At 47.3% G+C, this 10,808-nt stretch overlaps 1 non-coding gene across 1 annotated transcript; it reads right to left on the bottom strand.

Moving 5' to 3' along the window:
- Window positions 1–748: 748 nt before the first annotated feature.
- Window positions 749–867, bottom strand: LOC121561048. The gene has a single exon (XR_005999089.2). It is a non-coding gene; the product is annotated as a U5 spliceosomal RNA (small nuclear RNA).
- Between the last annotated feature and the right edge of the window lie 9,941 nt (window positions 868–10,808).

Below are 10,808 nucleotides of genomic sequence, written 5' to 3'. Positions count from 1 at the left end.
GAGATGTAACGCTGTATAGCGGCTGCCCAGGAACAAGTAGAGGTCAGGCAAGCCTTTCCCCCCCTTGAGCCTGGGCCTCTTCACCACCTCCCTCCTCAGCCTCTCCCACTTGCTTCCCCACAGGAAATAAAATAGCATCCGGTCCAGAGCTAAAAGAGTTGATCTTGGGGGGATAAAAACAGAACTGATTAATAAAAGGACAGGTAAAATCACAGCCTTGATGATTAAAACCTTTCCCTCAAAAGTCAGTCGTCTTAGTCCCCAAAAACCCAGTCTCTGTCTTACTGTCCCTAAACATCCCGGTCCAATTTTTTACAAAAGCACAATTCGCTGATCACTTCTCAAAATCAAGCCCAGTAAAATACTACACTTGATCTTAGCCAAAAGGCCGAGAAGCGATAACCCACAAATTGAACCCTGCACCCGCCGGGAGACCTCAGCGGTTTGGCTAAAGTGTGCTCCTCTCATCGCAACCCCTCCACGTTTCCCTGGCGACAGGCGAGTGTTTTTTTCCAAAAAGTCGCTAATGCGTCAAGTCACTTCTAGCTCTTTACATCCAGTGCTACTATTTGTTCAAAGACCGGAAAATACGCCAGTCGTCGTTGTCGGGCTTAAATTCAATTGGCCGAGTGACTACTTTGACTGGAAAAATACACCGGTCAGCCAGCACGAACTCAAATGCCTGAGCAAAAAGTCTGCGCGGCAGGCAGATGCCGTCTCTGTTGATTTCTCTTGAAACAAGATATCGGGCTCTGCCAGAAGCAAAGGCCCTCCAAAAATACGTTGAACTCGTAAATGTGTTCCTCTCCACGGAAGTCTTTAGTAAAAGGTGAAAGGCTTGTGCGTAATGAAGAGAAACCAGAGTCGTATGGAAGTCAGAGGTCCGTGCCCGAGACGCACTCTGTTTACTCTAGGCCGGGTTCTCGCGGGTTGTACCTGGTACATTTTTCCCCCTCTTCTAATTCCCTTTCTTTACTTCTTAAAATAACCCCCTTGCTCTTCTGTTCCGCTAAAAATGCCATCTCTTTCTTAACGTCTTTGATTTCCTGGTTAAAATCAAAGCCCTGTTGATTTAGGTAAAAATAACGCTCCAGTCGCTTCTGCAGTCCCAACATGCGTCTATCTTTTTCTTTACTTTTTTTCTTTCCTATCTCTCTAAAGAAGGTCCTCGTCTTACCCTTCACCATTTCCCACCACTGTGCTCGTGTGTCAAAGAAGTCCTGTAGTGTCTGCCACTGGCTGAACTGCTCCCTGTACTGGCTAAGTACTCTATCATCTTCTAAAAGGGAGCAGTTCAGTTTCCAGGGCCCTCTTCCTACAGTCACACCCAAGTTAGTGAAAGGGTGCACGTCAGCATTACGTGATCTGAGAAGAAAGCAGGGGTTATTCTAGCATCAGTTGGCGGGCAGTCACGGGTAAACAGATAGTCAATGCGAGAGGCTCTGGTGCCGTCACCACTGGTCCAGGTGAAGCCCTCCTCTCTTGGATGCAGGGTTTTAAAACAGTCAGTTAGTTTAAAATCCCTGCACAACCCTTGCAATAAAACACTAGACCTATCTACCTTAAAATCTTCTCCCGCTCCTCTCCTGTCTGCTCTACTTAAAACACAGTTAAAATCCCCACCCACCACTAGAGGATCCCTCCCCAGCATGTGGGACTGCAGGTCTTCTAAAAGCGCGCACCGGTCATGTTTGTTATTAAAACCATATACATTTAGCACGTTAAAATCCCTCCCCATAAAAGTACAGTTGGCTAAAAGAGCACGTCCCCCAACCACCACTGTGCTCCCCTTCACCACCACCTGTGGGGTCTTGAATAAAATAGCAACACCATCGTTTTTATTAAAATTGGAACCACTCCAAATGGAGGGCCCTGTCACGCTCTGGCTCCGGGACTCTGTAATTTGAGCCAGGGTGTGTTCATTCGTTGGGTGTATTTCTATGTTTGTATTTCTGTTGGGTTTATTTCTATGTTTGGTCAATGACTCCCAATCGGAGGTAACGAGTGTCAGCTGTCGGCTCGTTATCTCTGATTGGGAGCCATATTTAATCTGTATGTTTTCCTGTGGGTGTTGTGGGTTTTTGTTCCGTTTCGGTATGTTTAACCGTTGGACTTCACGAGTCGTGTTTTGGTTTGTTCGTTACGTTAATTAAAATAAAGTCATGTTTGTATCACACGCTGCGCCTTGGTCCGCTTCCTGTAACGACGATCGTGACAGAAAAACCCACCAAGATGGGACCAAGCAGCGTGTCCAGGAGCCATCGCCGGGGAGATCCCTCACAGATCTCCTTCGCCTCCTGGACTGGGTCAAGCCGAGTGAGGAAGAGAGGGGCTTGACATTATGGCAGAAGGGCGAGAAGCTGGCGAGGGACATGGAGACCTGGGCCACGGGTAGGAGAGACGCCCCGAAAATTTTTAGGGGGGGGCTCACGACGGCGGACCAGCAGGAGGCCGCGATAGAGCGGTCCAGTGGGTTGCCGGAGAAGGCCGCCGGGTTACGGGGGCCACTGGTCAAAGAGGGGATGGAGGAAGTAGAGGCACGGCGAGAGGTACTGGCGTGTGTTGCCAGTCCGGTCCGGCCCGTTCCAGATCCCGGTGTAGGGCCAGTGGTGTGTGTCCCCAGTACAGTCCGGCCCATCCAAGCTTCCCCGCACCAAGCCAGTGGTGTGCGTCGTCAGTCCAGTCCGGCCCATTCCTGCTCCCCGCATCAAGTCTGTGGTGCGTCTCGTCAGCCCGGCTCTGCCCGTTCCTGCTCTCCGCACCAGGTCTGTGGTGCGCGTCGCCAGTTCAGCCCGGCCCGGCCCTGCTCCCCGCATCAAGTCTGTGGTGCGTCTCGTCAGCCCGGCTCTGCCCGTTCTGCTCCCCGCACCAGGTCTGTGGTGCGCTCGTCAGCCCTGTCCGGCCCAGTCCTGCTCCCCGCACCAAGTCTGTGGTGCGTTTCGTCAGCCCTGTCCGGCCCGTTCCTGCTCACCGCACCAAGTCTGTGGTGCGTGTCGTCAGCCCTGTCCGGCCCGGGTTCCGCTCTCCGCACCAAGTCAGGGGTGCGCTCGCCAGCCCGGTCCGGCCCATTCCTGCTCCCCGCGCCAAGGCAGTGGTGCGCGTCGTCAGCCTGGTAAGGCCCGTTCGTCCTCCACGCACCAAGCCAGGGGCGCGTGTCGTCAGTCCGGCTCCGGCCAGCGGGGCTAGACAGGACCAGGGGTACTTTGGGGGTGGGAGAGGAGGTGGGGATCAAGGCCAGAGCCAGAGCCACCGCCGAGGAGGTATGCCCACCCAGCCCTCCCTTGTTTAGCCCGTATTGAGGCGCGGTCGCAGTCCGCGCCTTTAGGGGGGTACTGTCACGCTCTGGCTCCGGGACTCTGTAATTTGAGCCAGGGTGTGTTCATTCGTTGGGTGTATTTCTATGTTTGTATTTCTGTTGGGTTTATTTCTATGTTTGGTCAATGACTCCCAATCGGAGGTAACGAGTGTCAGCTGTCGGCTCGTTATCTCTGATTGGGAGCCATATTTAATCTGTATGTTTTCCTGTGGGTGTTGTGGGTTTTTGTTCCGTTTCGGTATGTTTAACCGTTGGACTTCACGAGTCGTGTTTTGGTTTGTTCGTTACGTTAATTAAAATAAAGTCATGTTTGTATCACACGCTGCGCCTTGGTCCGCTTCCTGTAACGACGATCGTGACAGGCCCGTGCTGCCACTTCTCCTCCCATTTGCTGTAAGAGGTTAAAAAGGGTAGACCACACTCCTGCAATAAAAACACATCTGAATTAAAACTTTCTAAAAAGGATAAAACAGATTGTGCTCTTAAATCAGTCTTTACGCTTCTAACATTAATGGTGGTGATGTTAAAAGCCATAAAAGAGGTTAGTAAACAGTGCTAAAAGGAAAGAAGGCATTAAAACATTTTAAAAGGGGTTATTTATTAGACACTTTCTCTCTCTCCCTGCGGGGTAAGGGGGGGTGGCAGGGAGAGGAGGTAAAAACAGGGTTTAAAAACGATTCTTGGTTGGGGGAGTTTGATGGAAAGACCCTGGACTCATCCTCCCCCTGGGAGCTCTCCCACTCCAACTTTCCCTTCTTCTCCTCGCCCTGTTCGGGGTCGGAGAGCTCCTCAGCGTTTCTCTTCCGTAGGGGAAGGTATTCGCCCAGGGTCTCTCCCACCGCTCCTGCACTCTCCCCACTTGACAGTGTCGTTTCCGACACTGTCATCATACTGTCAGACCCACTTGGGGAGCTCTCACTCTCCGTCTCTCCAGAGCCGTCTTTCTCGGCCCTTTCTCCTTCAGGGGTCACATCAGTCTGGGGCGGGGGGGTTGGGGTGGGGAGGGTTTTTGCCTCCACTCCCACTTCTCCCACCACCGCACCTTCCGCGCACTCCACCTTATCTACCACTTCCTCCACTACTGCCACCACTTCCTCAACTACCGTCACCACCTCCTCTACTGCCGCCACCACCACCTCCTCCACTACCGCCACCACCTCCTCCACCACCTCCTCCACTATCACCTCCTCCGCTACCTTGGCAACTGCCGCTTCCTTCTTCTGGCGTTCGGAAGCCCGGTCCGCAGCCGCCGCATCCATCCTGCCAGCCCTGAACTTGTTGGCCCAGGAGGAGGGGCAGCTGTGGATGAGGTGGGACCGCTCGCCACAGAGGTTGCACGACCTTCCGTTCGTGCACTCCTCGTAGCGATGGCCCACCTCCCGGCACTTCATACAGACCACCTTTTCACAGGCGTCTGCTAGGTGGCCATGTTCACCACACTTACGGCACAGCTTTGGCTGGTCCTGGTAGTGAACATGGCCCCTGTTCTTTCCGAGGACTATGGTGGATGGGATGGCTTTCAACCCACCATAGCCCCGGGATCCTCCCCTTTGCTGGACAGTAACCCTCCAGGCCCCTGTCCAGATCCCGTCGGGATCCTTCACCTGGGTCAGGGGCCCCTTCACGTTGCAGTACCTGCCCAACCATACTCCAACGTCCTCCGGCTGTACCATTTCATTGTACATACGGACAATAACAGTTTTGATGCTATTGTCCGTCTGCTTGATCACCTCGAACATTTCTGCCAGGGATCCCTGCTTGTTCTGGGAGTTCTGGAGTTTCCCCCAGAACTCCCTAAGGAAGCTGGCGCCGGCGAAACTGACATCGAAACCCTTCCCATATGGGAGGGTTAGGATGCAGTTTACCTGCGCAGGTACGAAACGGAGTTCGTGTCTGTTAATAGAAATAAGTTGGGGACGCTCAACCAACGTGAGTCGAGGTGAAATCCCAAAATGTGATTATCAATACAAAGCAAAAGGCGCAACATGGGGATCGAGCGTTGAGTCTTCTCCTTCTCAATATATATTAATTATCCATTTATTTGTCTCTGACTGAAAATATTCCCGCTCCTAAAAGACAGGCTATATCCTACGTGCAAAACGTAGGTCAAGAGAAAGTGCAACGGACCGCTCATCTTTCTTGCTGTTTCAAGTTCAGCAGCCATACCTCTCCTCTCCTAGTTCAGCAGCCATACCTCTCTCTCCTAGTTCAGCAGCCTCTCCTCTCCTCTCCTAGTTCAGCAGCCTCCCCTCTCCTAGTTCAGCACCAGTTCACAGCCTCTCTCTCCTCTCCTAGTTCAGCAGCCTCTCCTCTCCTCTCCTAGTAACCTCCCTAGTTCAGCAGCCATACCTCTCCTCTCCTAGTTCAGCAGCCTCTCCTCTCCTCTCCTAGTTCAGCAGCCATACCTCTCCTCTCCTAGTTCAGCAGCCTCTCCTCTCCTCTCCTAGTTCAGCAGCCATACCTCTCCTCTCCTAGTTCAGCAGCCATACCTCTCCTGTCCTAGTTCAGCAGCCATAACTCTCCACTCCTAGTTCAGCAGCCATACCTCTCCTCTCCTAGTTGGGCATGCCAGATCAGGTGAGCGTTTGGTCTCAATTAAATAGAGTAGTCTATATATGAATGGATGGAGAAGCACGGGCAGTTATCTTCTCAAGGAAATTAACTTCCTAAATATTATTAGGCTATACAGTTCCTATGGAAAGTCTACACCCAATATAACTTTTTTCACATTTTGTTGCTTTAAAAAGTGGGATTGAAATAGATTTGATTATAATTTTCCGTAATTCATCTACACAAAATAATGTCAAAGTAAAAACAAAATTCTACACATTTGTACAAACAAATACAAAACAATAACAAATAGTAATTGTGTGATATGAATGACTAACCCTTCCTCTGTTAATAATGATGTTGTTTATGGTGTATTAAGCCACCCAGACACGTCAAAGATGTTCACAATAATCCCCAATAATGACCACCTGCAACCCTGTACATGTGACTATTCACAATAATCCCCAATAATGACCACCTGCAACCCTGTACATGTGACTATTCACAATAATGACCTGCAACCCTGTACATGTGACTAGTTTTTCATACTGGTCCCCCATGGGAATCAAACCCACAACCCTGCCGTTGCAAACGCCATGCTCTACCAACTGAGCTACATCCCTGCCGGCCATTCCCTCCCCTACCCTGGACGACGCTGTGCAGTGCAGTGCGATGCAGTGCCTTAGACCACAGTGACCACCTGCAACCCTGTACATGTGACTATTCACAATAATCCACAATAATGACCTAAATGAAAGAGTGAAAGGAGAATATAAATATTTCAGATCTTGTTTGCAACAAGGCACTAAAGTAATACTGCAAAAAAATTAACAGGGCAAATGAATACACTTTTTGGGCCTAAATGCAAAGCCTTAAGTTTGGGGCAAATCCAACATCACTGAGTAACTGCCTCCTTATTTTCAAGCATGGTGATGGCTGCATCATAGTAAGGAAATGCTTGACATCGTCAAAGACTGGGGAGTTTTACAGGATGAAACTAAACGGGAGATCCTAGAGGAAAGACTGCTTCAGTCTGCTTTACACCAGACACTGGGAGAGGAACTCACCTTTCAGCAAGACCGTAACCTACAACACTAAGCCACATCTAAATCTGTGGGAAGCTAAAAGGCTAGCTTGCTTACAGTTTTTAGCAAGCTGCTAGTAGAGTAGCCTACAGCCAACTGGTAAGCTGCTAGTGGAGTAGCCTACAGCCAACTGGTAAGCTGCTAGTGGTGTAGCCTACAGCCAACTGGCAAGCTGCTAGTGGAGTAGCCTACAGCCAACTGGTAAGCTGCTAGTGGTGTAGCCTACAGCCAACTGGCAAGCTGCTGGTGGAGTAGCCTACAGCCAACTGGTAAGCTGCTAATGGAGTAGCCTACAGCCAGCTGGTAAGCTGCTAGTGGAGTAGCCTACAGCCAACTGGTAAGCTGCTAGTGGAGTAGCCTACAGCCAACTGGCAAGCTGCTAGTGAAGTAGCCTACAGCCAACTGGTAAGCTGCTAGTAGAGTAGCCTACAGCCAAATGGTAAGCTGCTAGTGGAGTAGCCTACAGCCAACTGGCAAGCTGCTAGTGGAGTAGCCTACAGCCAACGGGTAAGCTGCTAGTGGAGTAGCCTACAGCCAACTGGCAAGCTCCAACTAGCTGCATTGTACCGATAAGTCATTGGTAGTGCATTATTGTTTGTTTTCCGCGATTGGAAATGCATTGTATTGGCATGAGGAAGTGTTATTACGGTAATTAGCAACTGTTTTGCATTGGATTGTTGGGTATTGTGCATGTAGCTGTGTAGCGTTGTCATGACTTGCTATTTATGAATTGTCCATGTTTGTAAAGCGGTGCAGTAGCCTGTATTCTTGCTGCAAGACAGCCGTGCCTGGCTGCAAATACATTGTGTGTAATTGTACTATCGATTATTATCGATCCTGTGATATCAGCAAGCGAAAATAGTTGTGCCCCCCCTTAGTCATTTCTGATGCCCCTTGCCGAGATCATCCTGCCGCCGGGCCTGGCTACGAGTAACCAGCTAAACTACACAAATGATTTTCCAAAAGTCAAGGACCATTAAATGCGCGCAGTGTAAAAGCATGAAGCAGGCCACAAAGACCCATTATAAAAATGATTAAATTAATCTAAACTCACCTGATTCATTGTAGAAACGTGTGTTTATGGTCGATTGCAGAGTTCAGGCGAAGTTAACTAGATGTTTATCTCTAGTCTACGGACCTTTTAGATCAGGGAGGTAGAGGACCGAGACGTTATATTTCAACATGTGACTCTCTGCCTAAAGTCACAAGACAAAATGGAGAATAGAGAACATGTGAATCCACCTTCACTTCCGTTCGACTGAAAAATAGGACTTCCGCCAACATACAAATAATAATACAGCAGTAGTCTGCTTAGCTCATTTTCAAAAGTTACAGTCCGATATCATTTTAACATTCCTCCTTTATTCAATCATGTTGTCTGGTGTTGTACTCTGCACGGAGCGTAAAGTCACAAGAGAAAAGAGCCAGGCTCCGCCTTCACTTCCGTTCAACTGAAACGTTGGGATTCGGCCAACATACAAATAATTTTTATTTATTTATTTTATTTAATGTTTATTTAACCAGGTAAGCTAGTTGAGAACAAGTTCTCATTTACAACTGCGACCTGGCCAAGATAAAGCAAAGCAGTGTGATAAAAACAACAACACAGAGTTACATATGGGGTAAAACAAAACATAAAGTCAAAAATACAACAGAAAATATATATACAGTGTGTGCAAATGTAGCAAGTTATGGAGGTAAGGCAATAGATAGGCCATAGTGCAAAATAATTACAATTAGTATTAACACTGGAATAATAGATGTGCAAGAGATGATGTGCAAATAGAGATACTGGGGTGCAAATGAGCAAAATAAATAACAATATGGGGATGAGGTAGTTGGGTGGGCTAATTTCAGATGGGCTGTGTACAGGTGCAATGATCGGTAAGGTGCTCTGACAACTGATGCTTAATGTTAGTGAGGGAGATAAGAGTCTCCAGCTTCAGAGATTTTTGCAGTTCGTTCCAGTCACTGGCAGCAGAGAACTGGAAGGAATGGCGGCCAAAGGAGGTGTTGGCTTTGGGGATGACCAGTGAGTATTGGGGATTTATTATTCTCCTAAATTGATGGGATGACTAACTTAGAAAGAATGCATTCTTGACTGGGCTAATGTAGGTTGTGACACCTGGCAAGGCTGTGATTGATGTGAAGAGCTGTTTTAGGGGGTAAAATAAGATAAGGATTGTATCTTCAAATGCTAGACTATACTGGTTCTTTGTGATCTGTGAACCTTCCTTGGACATAGGAATGATGTCTAAGGGAGCTGGCTCTTCTCACTATGATAGGTTGTTATGATAATCTTGTGACTGGCTGAAGTGTGCAACAAATGGCGCCGAGGAGATGAGACCAACCCCTGAACCAACGGATTGGCTGAGAAAGTTTAAACCACGCTCAAGCCTCTACTCTAATTGGCCAGCAGAGAAGTGGGAAATTCCCTCTGTCAGAGTATTTGAGTATTGAATCTGAAACAATGTGTTAGTTGTCTGGGGTGTCCTGCGAGTCATCTCAGAGAGCCCGTATATATGAAACATCATATTTACCATTGAAGGTTTTTGCATTAATTAAAATAACTAGTATATCTTAGAAGTCGTGTTGACCTCTTTTGTTCCTAATACCAGATTTGAATTAACGCGACTTTGACAATTGGTGACCCGACGCGTCTGGTAGAAGGGACTTCGCTGGATACTGTCCGGCCCATTTGGTCAACTCTTTAATCGAACCGTATGTTTCACAAACTGCCCGGGCTTCTAAAAAGGTAAGCAGATACCTATTGTTAAATAACTGAAGATCTGCACATTGGCTTTATCCAAATTAATTTTGTGAAACAACTGTCTGATGTAAGTGAACTAAATTATGAAACTATTATGAGTAGATAAGCACAATATTGTGACATGCAAGCCTTTGCTAAATGTGATGTTTAAAACCATGGTACCAGAGAGTGTTGGTTCTACCGGCAAGGTCCGTTAAGATACGGCTAGGTTCAGGAGACAATACTGAAATCTACCGGCAAGGTCCGTAATTGCGACAATACGGCTAAGGTTCGGAAGATATAGGGAATAATTGGTTTAAGTAATTGCTATCGGCAAGGTTCGTAACTACGACAGTACGACTAAGGTTCGAAGAATTACACCGACAAGGTCCGTAACTGAGATACGGCTAGGTTCGGGAAATTTTAGATAAATACTAGCGACTGGCAAGGTCCATAACTTCGAGGATATGGCTAGGTTCAGCTGAGTATTTTTTAAAGATAGTAGAAGAAGCTGTGTGCCCAAATAGATTGTGTGTGGAATATAAGTGTGTCATTTATGACTGTGTGATATGGGTGTCATTTATGACTGTGTGACATGGGTGTCATTGATGACTGTGTGACATATTTGACTGTATGATAGGATTATGACTGTGTATTGTGAGTGAGGGCGATAACTGTGTACTATTTTTGCTGTGTGATAACTGTATACTACGCTTAACTGTGTACCATTTTTGGCTGTGAATACAAATAATATTTTAAAACAGTAAATAATGAGAAATACAAATAGGAAATAAGGTTTAAATTGTGCAAACGTTAACAAAAGACACCCATAGGAGGTACTATAAAAAGTTAGACAGTACGAGTGTTGTCGTATGCATGAAAGTGTGAATGATAAACCTGTATACCTTGATAGAAAACAAATTGGGAATCAAAAGACGTTTGTGGCTGTTCAAACGGTATAATTTGGAAATAACTGTTGGATTTGTGGTTGCTTAAACCATATAACCCGTTAAAAACAATTGGGAACATAAAACTAAAGTGATGAATGAGTGTGACTGAACTAGAACGTTTGAATTGATATATTTGAAATATAACATTTGGTGTTTGA

The sequence above is a fragment of the Coregonus clupeaformis genome, unplaced genomic scaffold (assembly GCF_020615455.1).
Source record: "Coregonus clupeaformis isolate EN_2021a unplaced genomic scaffold, ASM2061545v1 scaf3104, whole genome shotgun sequence".
NCBI classification, from domain to species: domain Eukaryota; kingdom Metazoa; phylum Chordata; class Actinopteri; order Salmoniformes; family Salmonidae; genus Coregonus; species Coregonus clupeaformis.
The sequence above is the reverse complement of the archived record's forward strand: the minus strand, read 5'-3'. Positions and strand labels throughout refer to the sequence as shown.